At 41.3% G+C, this 9693-nt stretch overlaps 1 pseudogene; it reads right to left on the bottom strand.

The window, feature by feature from the left end:
* Positions 1–279: 279 nt before the first annotated feature.
* On the bottom strand, positions 280–1470 carry LOC126722759 (putative disease resistance protein RGA1; annotated as a pseudogene).
* Positions 1471–9693: the final 8223 nt, after the last annotated feature.

Below are 9693 nucleotides of genomic sequence, written 5' to 3'. Positions count from 1 at the left end.
TTTCATCCTTTTCAACTTCTTCAAAGTATGATCTCCAAAGTAATTCCATAAAATACTCATGACCAACTTCTTTGAGTTTTGGACTTGAAGACCTAATGAATCCTACCGCAATCCACATTTGGATTAAGGCTGGTTTATGAAATTTGTAATCCTTTGGAAACAAACAAAAAAAAAAAAGCAAAACACTGCTTCAAATGTGGTGGAAGATGATAATAACTCAACTTAAGTAGTGGCAGGATATCATTACTTTCATTTTTAATGAATTTTACACGATCCTTAAAGGAAAGCCATTCTGCTTCTGACGTGTTTTTGTACAATAAGCCTCATACAGTCTTTATGAGAAGAGGGACTCCACCACACTCTCTCAAGATTTCCAATCCAAACTCCTCGATGCTTGAATTCACGGGCTCTTGTCCATTTTCAAATGCAATTTGCTTAAATAAAAACTGAGAATCAAGTTCACTCAAACCTTTTAAAAAGTATGGCTGAATAGTTTGTACCATCATTGCAACCACTACGCTGCGAGAAGTCACTAATATTTTGCTGCCTCTTGCACCACTCATCAAAAGGTTTTTTATTTTTTTATTTTTAAATTAAGCCATTTTACACTATCTTCATTCCACACATCATCCAACACAAGTAAGTATCTCTTTCCGTCAATTTTTTTCTTAAGGTCATTTACTAATGTGTCCATTTCAAGATTTTCTAGTTCCCTTTTTCTTGCAGACTCTAGGATTTTCTTAACAATTACTTGTACATTGAATTTATCAGAGACACATTGAATTTATCAGAGACACACACCCATAACTTTTTATCAAACACTTTCTCGATTTCTTTGTCATTGAACACAAGTTGAGCTAACGTGGTCTTTCCTACTCCTCCGGGACTAACTATCGGAAGGATTGAAACATTCCCTTCAACATTGTCCAAAAGAATTTTTTTAATCTCTTCCCTATCTTTGTCTCTCCCAACGACTTTTTCAGTACCTATAAAAGAATGAGTTTCTCACACCCTATAATCCCCCACTTGTGTCTCCCAAGGGCATTCCTCTAGGTGGAACTTCCTATACGCTGCAATAGCATCTAGTCTCTCCTTAATAGCCTTAATCTTATGACCCATTTTAAGACCATATGCAAGTTGGTTCGATTTGGAAAAGAAGATGCGTAACTCTTTCGCTTTCTTATTCTTAGTCATCACTTCCCGTCGTAAAACTTCGGTGGAAAAGTCATCCAGCAAGTCGTCTACATCAAGAATGACATCCTTCACCTTGTTCAGCCACACTTTGACTTGATTGTTGAGCTGCTTCTGCTGCTCTGCATCCAGAAGCACAGCACTGATTCTCGAAACTGTGTCTTTGATCTTTTCAATCTCGTCTTTGACACCCCCGATTAGTCCAATCTCCTGGATTGCAAGGTTGCTGGCTTTCTCAGCCGTTCTCTTAGTAAGGTCGAAAAGATCTCCTTCCGCCATTTCTTGTGGGAATTGAATGAATACTATATCTTTGTGAGGAGAGAAAGATGAGAACGATATCTGTGAGAGAACTGAGAAGGGTGGCCTAGCCAGATCGGCGAAAATATATATTGGACTTTACAATTATTGAGATTTCTCTTCTTCTTTTATTTATTTATTTTATTTATTTATTTTTTAATTTTAAGAAATCGATAATTACAATAACGGAGGTATGAGAGAGATGTTAAATAAATAAATAAAGGTAAAAAAACTTAATGCAATAATGAAAAGGCATGAAAGTAAGGATAAAAAATTAATGTCATGAAGCAAATAAACTGGTTTGATAGAGAGATGAATAGCCAAATGGGAAAGGAGAATTAATTGGATGTGTTAAAGAGGGAAGTAAAAAAAAAACTGTGCAGACATTAAATAAAATTAAGATTACTAAAAAAAAGAAAAAAAATATTAGAGATATAAACATTCTTATAAAAAAAATTTACACGCTGCTGATATGATAAGTGATTAGTAATAAGTGAAAAGTGGATGATGAGTGATTAGTAATAAGTGAAAAGTGATGTTAGTAGTAGACCCAGATGAAAACTAATAAAAATTGACAACAACGATAGTTTGTAAATGTTGTAAAAATACAAATAAACAAGTTTGATAAAAAGAGGAATAGTTGAATGAGAGATAAACCATTATAAAGTGGATGCCATAGGTTTTAAATTATATCGTACCTATAAACAAGTCTTTTGTCATCAAATAAAATATTTGAAGTTTAAACTCCATTTACACAAAAAGTGTCTTGACTTGATAATAAAGAGTAATTATCATAAAATAAACACCATAGATTGAAATTTTATTTGTATCGATTAAAAAAAATTCTTTATACTTATGGATTCCAGTTAGCTCGACTAGTGAAATCTTTTATTGTTGAATAGGAGATTTATGGTTTAATCCTTGTGTGGAAATTCTATCAGTATCAATTAAAAAATATCTTTACACTTAAGGATTTCATTTAGATCAACTAATAAATTCTCTTATCATTGAACAAGAGATCTAAAATTCAATTTACGGCTGCAGTAGACACCATAAGTTTGAAATAATTTTATATCTATAAAATTGGGATAGATGTATTAATTGGGGTGTGAAAGAGGGAAGTCAAAAATTGTGAAGACAGTAAATCTATAATCTATAATTTATATAAAATTGAAAATATATTACTTTTGATTAATTTCATAATATTTTGCGCATAAGCTTTTGTAGGGCCTGCATTACATTTTTTTTTTTTTTTTACCCACTTGTAATTAAGAATAATTGAAGAAGAATGAAGAAAAAAAAGAAGAAGGGGGGAGGGCTAGTGTTAGGATCCTATGAGGCACAATGAAGGGAGAACATAATTAATTCGATGCTACCATTGTTATATAAAAATATAGATACTGATGATTTGACTTGGATCCAATGCTAAAGACCTATCAAAATTGTGACACATGCCAAAATGCACTGGACTCTCACTCGCTCTCTCATTTGATAAGGCTTCAAGTATTTAATCAAGAATTTAATAATTGTTGAGCTTCTTTTTTATTTGCTTTGTTGTACTCCTTTTTGTTTTGGCAATGATATTCTAGTTTGTGTTAAAAAAAAAAGAATTTAATAATTAGGCCTTTGGGGTTTTACAAGACCTCCAACGGTAAATGCAATGAGTCATACTACAACAAATATTAAACATGTACGACCCCTCACATCCAAGTCCATTTGGGTCTTGGGCCATGGATCAATAGTATGGCCCAAGGGCCCAACCTCCGTTCTGCTTGAGATCCCATCCTGAGCCCATAAAAGCTATGAGCCTAAGTTGGGCGTTGTTCAAATGCCTGAGAAGTGGATAGCAGATTCCAGGTCACATATTGCTCGGTAAGTTATCCCCGGACAATATGTAGATGTTCGGTTATATCGCCCTTTGTGTGCCCGGTAGTGACCTTTGGAAACTTCGCCACTGAGTACATTTGCTATAGTGGGAACCATTTCCAAAGCCACTCATACCTAAACATCCACTTACAATTAACGACATTGGACCTCTCATTGCACTAGTTTAAAAGTAATGATAATCCCCCTACTAATAATTGGCTATAAATAGGAGAAGCTAAAGAGTGGAAAGGGGATGGAATTTTGAGGGGAGAAAAGATAGAGAGAAAGAGAGTCTAAGAGAAAGAAACACAGAGAAAGAGAGAAAAGTGATCTCATTGAGTCTCAAAATCTAGAACGACCCAAAGTAGGATACCCAAAACCCACCATACAAATAAGTTGTGAGCCCAAGTGGGGTTCAGCCTAGTAACCCTGTCTTTGGTTCGCACAATTGGCGCTCACCGTGGGGCTCTCCTACAACGCTGTGGTTCTAAAGGGACCCGAGCTCGGGAAATATGTCTGAAAGGTATTCAGGGAGTCACGCAAAAAGTGGATCCGTAAGATCTTCTCGGGGATCTAGTTGGCGAGAGCACAGATAGAAGGAACGAAAAGATAGGGAGCACGGTCAACAAGAAGAAATGTCCGGCATGGGAGAAGGGTCGTACCAAACCCAACAGACAGTCTCTAGTGCTACGGGATGTAGGCAGAGGGAGGAGAGAGATGAAGAGCTTGAACGGCTACGTAGACTAGTCAAGGGCTTGGAGTTGGAGGTAAGGGTTAGGCGTCGGAGAAGAGACAGAGATGACCAAGAAAAGGAGGTCGACAACGGGGGAAATAGATATAGGGCGGGGTTTAATCAGTTCGGATCTCAACAACAGCGAAGTCGTTCACACTCGCGGGAATCCCGTTAGTACTAAGACCATTCACATTCGCAGGGATCTCGACGTTATCAGAACTAGTCACTCTCCCGAGGGTCAGGGCAACACTGAGATCGCTCATGTTCTCAAGAGAATCAAGTGTGGAATTCAGTCTCCCCAGAGGAAAGGCGGCCTCGTAATGCTGCCATGGATGCTATGAGTCACGCTTTGCGAAAAGCGGCTCGGTCCCCGTTTTCGGACGATATCGAATGCGCTGAAATGCCAAGCAGGTTTACCTGCCCACTGTTCAATTTCTACGACGAAAAAACTGACCTGGTAAAGCACGTCAGTCATTATTTTCAGATGATGTCTCTGCATACCCACAACAATGCGCTGATGTGCAAGGTGTTTCCTTCGAATATGGGACCAACTGCTTTGAGGAGGTTTAACGAGCTATGGAAGGGATCCATACATAGTTTTTCCGAGCTAATTCAGGAGTTCGGCGTTCGGTTTGTGACTTGCAGCCGAGTACCTCAGCTGGTAGATGCACTTTTGTCCATGAAAATGAGGGCAGGAGAGACCCTCCGTAATTATGTCAGCCGGTATTGGGGGCTATACAATAAGATAGGCGAGGATAATGAAAGGTAGCAGCAAGCACTTTTAGGATGGAGTTGCCCGAGGACTCCGGACTACGGGAGTCGTTGACTAAGAAGCCTCCTGAAGGCATGAGGTAGCTTATGAGACACATTGAGGAATATAAACGACTAGAGGATAACCGGCTACAAAGTAAAGGCAAAGCATCGATGATGAATCATCCCCGACAAACTGGTTTTCCATTCAGATCCTGGGAGGGCTTGACGATTCAAGAACCAGCAACACAGATAGGAGAAGTAAATGTGACACTTAAAGAACCGGTACATAGGATTCTTGATCGAATCAAACATGAGTTGTATTTTCGGTGGCCGAACAAGATGGGAGGGGACCCATCCGGTGGAATCAAAATTTGTACTGCACCTATCATCGGGACAAAGGTCACACTACTGAACAGTGTCGGGTGTTGAAGGATCACCTCGGGCAATTGGTCAAGGCCGAGCATTTAAAGGAATTTGTGCTGGACTCGAGTGACAGAGTTGCAGGGTAAGATACTCAACAAAGAGGGAACCCTCTTCCACCCCTTGTAGGAATGATTGAAGTTATTCACGCTGCCCCGGAGGGGCTCATTGCAGGAAGAAGGAAAGGGGTGTTAACTGTAGTACCGGTAGAGAGTCGCTTGGACGTAAAACCGCTGGAGAAGAAAATGAAGTTTGCATGGGAGCCTATCACATTCGACGATGACAATTTGGAGGGAACAATCCAACCACATGACATTGCATTAGTGGTCACGGCCCGGATAAGTGGCTTCTTGGTAAAAAGGGTAATGATAGACCAAGGAAGTAGAGCCGACGTAATGTACCCGGATCTGTTCAGGGGGCTCAAACTGAAAAAGGAGGACCTTGTGAAGCACACTTCACCCTTGGTTGGGTTCGATGGTAAGGTAGTAATTCCTGAAGGGCAAATTTCACTTCCCATAATTATGGGGGGGAAGGAGGTGGTAGTAACATTCACAATAGTAACTTCATTTTCCCCACGGCGATTCTGGGAAGTCTATGGATCCATTCAATGGGGGCTATCCCATCTACACTGCATGTAAAGATCAAGTTCCCAACCGAGCAGGGCATTGCCGTGATAAGGGGAGACCAGCAAGTAGCAAGACAGTGCCTTATTGCCGTAGTTAATTGGAAGCGGGGAATTAAGTCAATCAAGGAGAAACAATCGAACAGCTAGTGAGAGACAAGGGGAAAGGGTAGTCCGAGCAGGAGCAGGTTGGGCTGGAAGATCCATCCCGAAAAGACCTTTTATAGAAATCATAGGAGCCCTGAGAAGGAATGGGGGCTGGCTGGGCCGAGGAGATAATAAAGGTAAACATATTACCAGATACTAATAAGTATTTTCAAGTTGGAGCAAGTATGAAAGATGAGGATAGAGTGCAAGTGTTGTTGTTTCTAACTCAAAACATAGATGTCTTCGCTCGGAGCCCCTATGAAGTTCCTGGGTTTGATCCCGGGTTTATCGTTCACAAGCTTAATGTAGACCTCTCATATTCCCCGAAGAAGCAGAAGCCAAGAAGATCAGCCAAAGACTATGTTGAGGCGGTAAGGCAGGAGGTTAAGAGGCTGAAGGAAGCTGGAGCGATAAAGGAGATCTTTTTTCCAGAGTGGCTAGCGAATACCGTGGTTGTTAGGAAGAAGAACGGTAAATGGAGGGTCTGTGTAGATTTCACAGATTTAAACCGAGCATTCTCGAAGGACTCATTTCCTATGCCAAAAATTGATCAATTGGTGGATGCCACTTATGGGCACCCGAGGATGAGTTTCCTGAATATCTTTCAAGGCTACCATTAGATCGCTCTAACTGTCAAAGACTAGGAGAAGACGGCATTCATATCTCCCGATCCTAATTATCATCACACCGTGATGCCCTTTGGGCTAAAGAATGCCGGGGCGACATATTAGCGAATGATGACGAGGATGTTTTGGGACAAAATCGGGCATACAACTAAAGTGTATATTGATGACATGGTGGTAAAAAGCAAGTAAGAGGCGCAGCATGTAGAGGATCTTCAGGGGGTGTTTAAGATATTGTAGAAACATAGGTTGCGTCTTAACGCAGAAAAATGTGCCTTTGGAGTAGGGCTAGCAAATTTTTGGGATACTTAATCACCAGCCGCAAGATAGAAGTGAATCCCAACCAGATCGAGGCCGTGAAGCATCTCAGGTCGCCGAGCAATCCGAAAGAAGTACAGGTGTTAACCGAGATGTTAGCCACCCTTAACCGATTCATCTCAAAATTTTCAGATCGCTGCCATCCTTTTTATCAACTTTTAAAGAAGTGGAAGAGATTTCGGTGGGATGACGAATGTGAAAAGGCTTTCCAGGATCTCAAGGAATACATAACGCAGGCACCGATGCTGACAGCACCAGAGCCCGGAGAGGAGCTATTTGTGTACCTCTCGGTATCCAACCATGTTGTAAGTGCCGTACTTTTAAGAGATCGGGGAGTATAACAACTCGTGTATTATATCAGCAAGACCCTAGTTGACACAGAGACCAAATATTTTCCTTTAGAAAAATTGGTGTTGGCCTTAGTACATCCACCAGGAATTTGCCACAATATTAAGCTCACACCATGTATGTGTTGACCGAATACCCCCTACAATCATTATTGAAAAGATCTGACTTCACGGGGCAGATAGCTAAGTGGGGAATGCGGCTCGGGGCATTCGATGTAAGGTATAAGCCGAGAAATTCAGTAAAAGGGCAGGTATTAGCTGATTTTTTTGGCGGAATTCTCTCCTAAGAACTAAGGGGAAATGGTCTGTTAGTTGGAGCATCGCCCGTGGAAGGTGCATGTGGACGATGCTTCTAGCGCCAAAGGGGCCGGAGCTCTAGTTGTCGATTACTTCACCAAATGGGCAGAGGCGGAAGCTCTGGCTAATATCCGGGATGTAGATGTGAAGAAATTCGTATGGAAGAATATAATCACCAGATTTGGGGTGCCAGACTCCCTTATATCGGATAATGGACTGCAATTCGACAGCTGAGCTTTTCGTGAATTTTGTAGCAACCTCAGCATCAGGAACAAATATTCCTCCCCAGCGTATCCCCAAAGTAATGGCCAGGCTGAGGCCATGGACAAGGTAATTGTGAATGGCCTGAAGAGGAGGCTGGAAGGTGTAAAGGGTATTGGGCCGAGGAACTACCCAATGTTTTGTGGGCATACCGAACAACTCCTCGGAGGTCTACGAGGGAGACCCCATTCTCTCTTACATACGGGGCAGAAGCCATGATAATAGCCAAGGTCAATATGTGTAGCACACGAGTTTCAGAATTCAACATGTCCTTGAATGACAGTCTGTTGGTAGAGCGTCTTGATTTACTTGAAGAATATCGAGATACAGCGACTATACGACTAGCTGAATATCAGCAAAAGCTTGCCCGGTGCTATAACCAAGATATAAAGGTGAGGGAATTCAGTGCTGGAGATCTGGTATTGAGGAAAGCCGTAGGAGGCATGCGAGATACAAATGCCAGGAAGCTAGCCCAAGCTTGGGAAGGACCGTACAGAGTTACAGCCATTATAGGCATAGGAGCATATTACCTAGAAGACATGGACAAGATACCGCTGCCCCGACCATGGAATGTTCATAATCTCAAGAAGTTTTACCAATGATCGTCCATACACGGAAAAATGTACTTTGTACTAACTAATATGATAACAATGTAACTTGTTCGTGCAGGCTCAATCAACTCTATTTATTTAGCATGTCCGATCGTTAAACACGAAGGAAGGTGAGGAGATTCAAGCAGTCAGTTATATTCTAAGGACAGAAGCTTGCTTCTCGGTTTGATCCCTATCATCGAGCAGGTAGAAACCTTATTCAAAAAACATTCTAAGGACAGAAGCCTACTTCTCGGTTCGATCCCTATCATCGAGCAAGTGGAAACCTTATTTAAAAAATATTCTAAGGACAGAAGCCTGCTTCTTGGTTCGATCCCTATCACCGAGCAGGTGGAAACCTTATTCAAAAAAAAAAAAGTCTTAAGGACTGAAGCTTACTTCCTGATTCGATCCCTATCACCGAGCAGGTGGAATCTTTATTCAAAAAATATTCCAAGTACTGAGCTTGCTTCTCGGTTAGATCCCTATCACCGAGCAAGTGAAAACCTCATTCAAAAAATATTCTAGGACGGAAACATGCCCTGTTCATTAGGAAAACATACATGCACGGAAAAACAGAAGTATTACAAAGAGATTAGAATATAGCTGGATAATCATAAAAGCAATTAAGGCAACTTGTCGATAAATAAACCTTAGTAAAAAACATAAGAAATCAATTACTTTGTCACCAAAACCCAGAAATTAAATAACTATTTAGTCGCCACATCCCAGCAACATAGGTAACCCAACTCAAAATAAAAGTTACTTAAAGCAAATGAGAAATGATGTAAAATAGGTTCAGCAATTAGACGGTAAGATCCACAGGCTGCGTCTCGGATGCCATCTTGGTAGACTGATGCTTGGATGCAGAAGGTTGGGGGTGAACATTTTCGCTGGAAGGGTCATCAGTGGGGGGGTTGCTGGTGGCTTCTATCTCGATTAGTTCCACGTGAGTGTCAATCTGCTCCACTAGCTCCTTCAAACTATTTGTCTCCTCCTCAAAAATAGGTCCCACAGGGTTTTGCGCAGCTGGGGTAGAGTCCGGAAAGGGAATCTGGCCAGGATCCCTTAGAGGGGAGTCCTCAAGCACTCCTAAGGCGTATAGGGCAGCCATCCAGCCTTTCTGAAAAGACAGCTGCTGAGCTTGCATTACCACTGGTTCCACACTCTTCTCCACATCAGCAAATCCTTCGTCATACCATTTATTTTTACAAGCTTCCAAGGCCCC

Source organism: Quercus robur, chromosome 4 (genome assembly GCF_932294415.1).
Source record: "Quercus robur chromosome 4, dhQueRobu3.1, whole genome shotgun sequence".
Classification (NCBI taxonomy): Eukaryota; Viridiplantae; Streptophyta; class Magnoliopsida; order Fagales; family Fagaceae; genus Quercus; species Quercus robur.
Note: the sequence above shows the minus strand (reverse complement) of the source record. Positions and strands in the feature narration are given on the sequence as shown.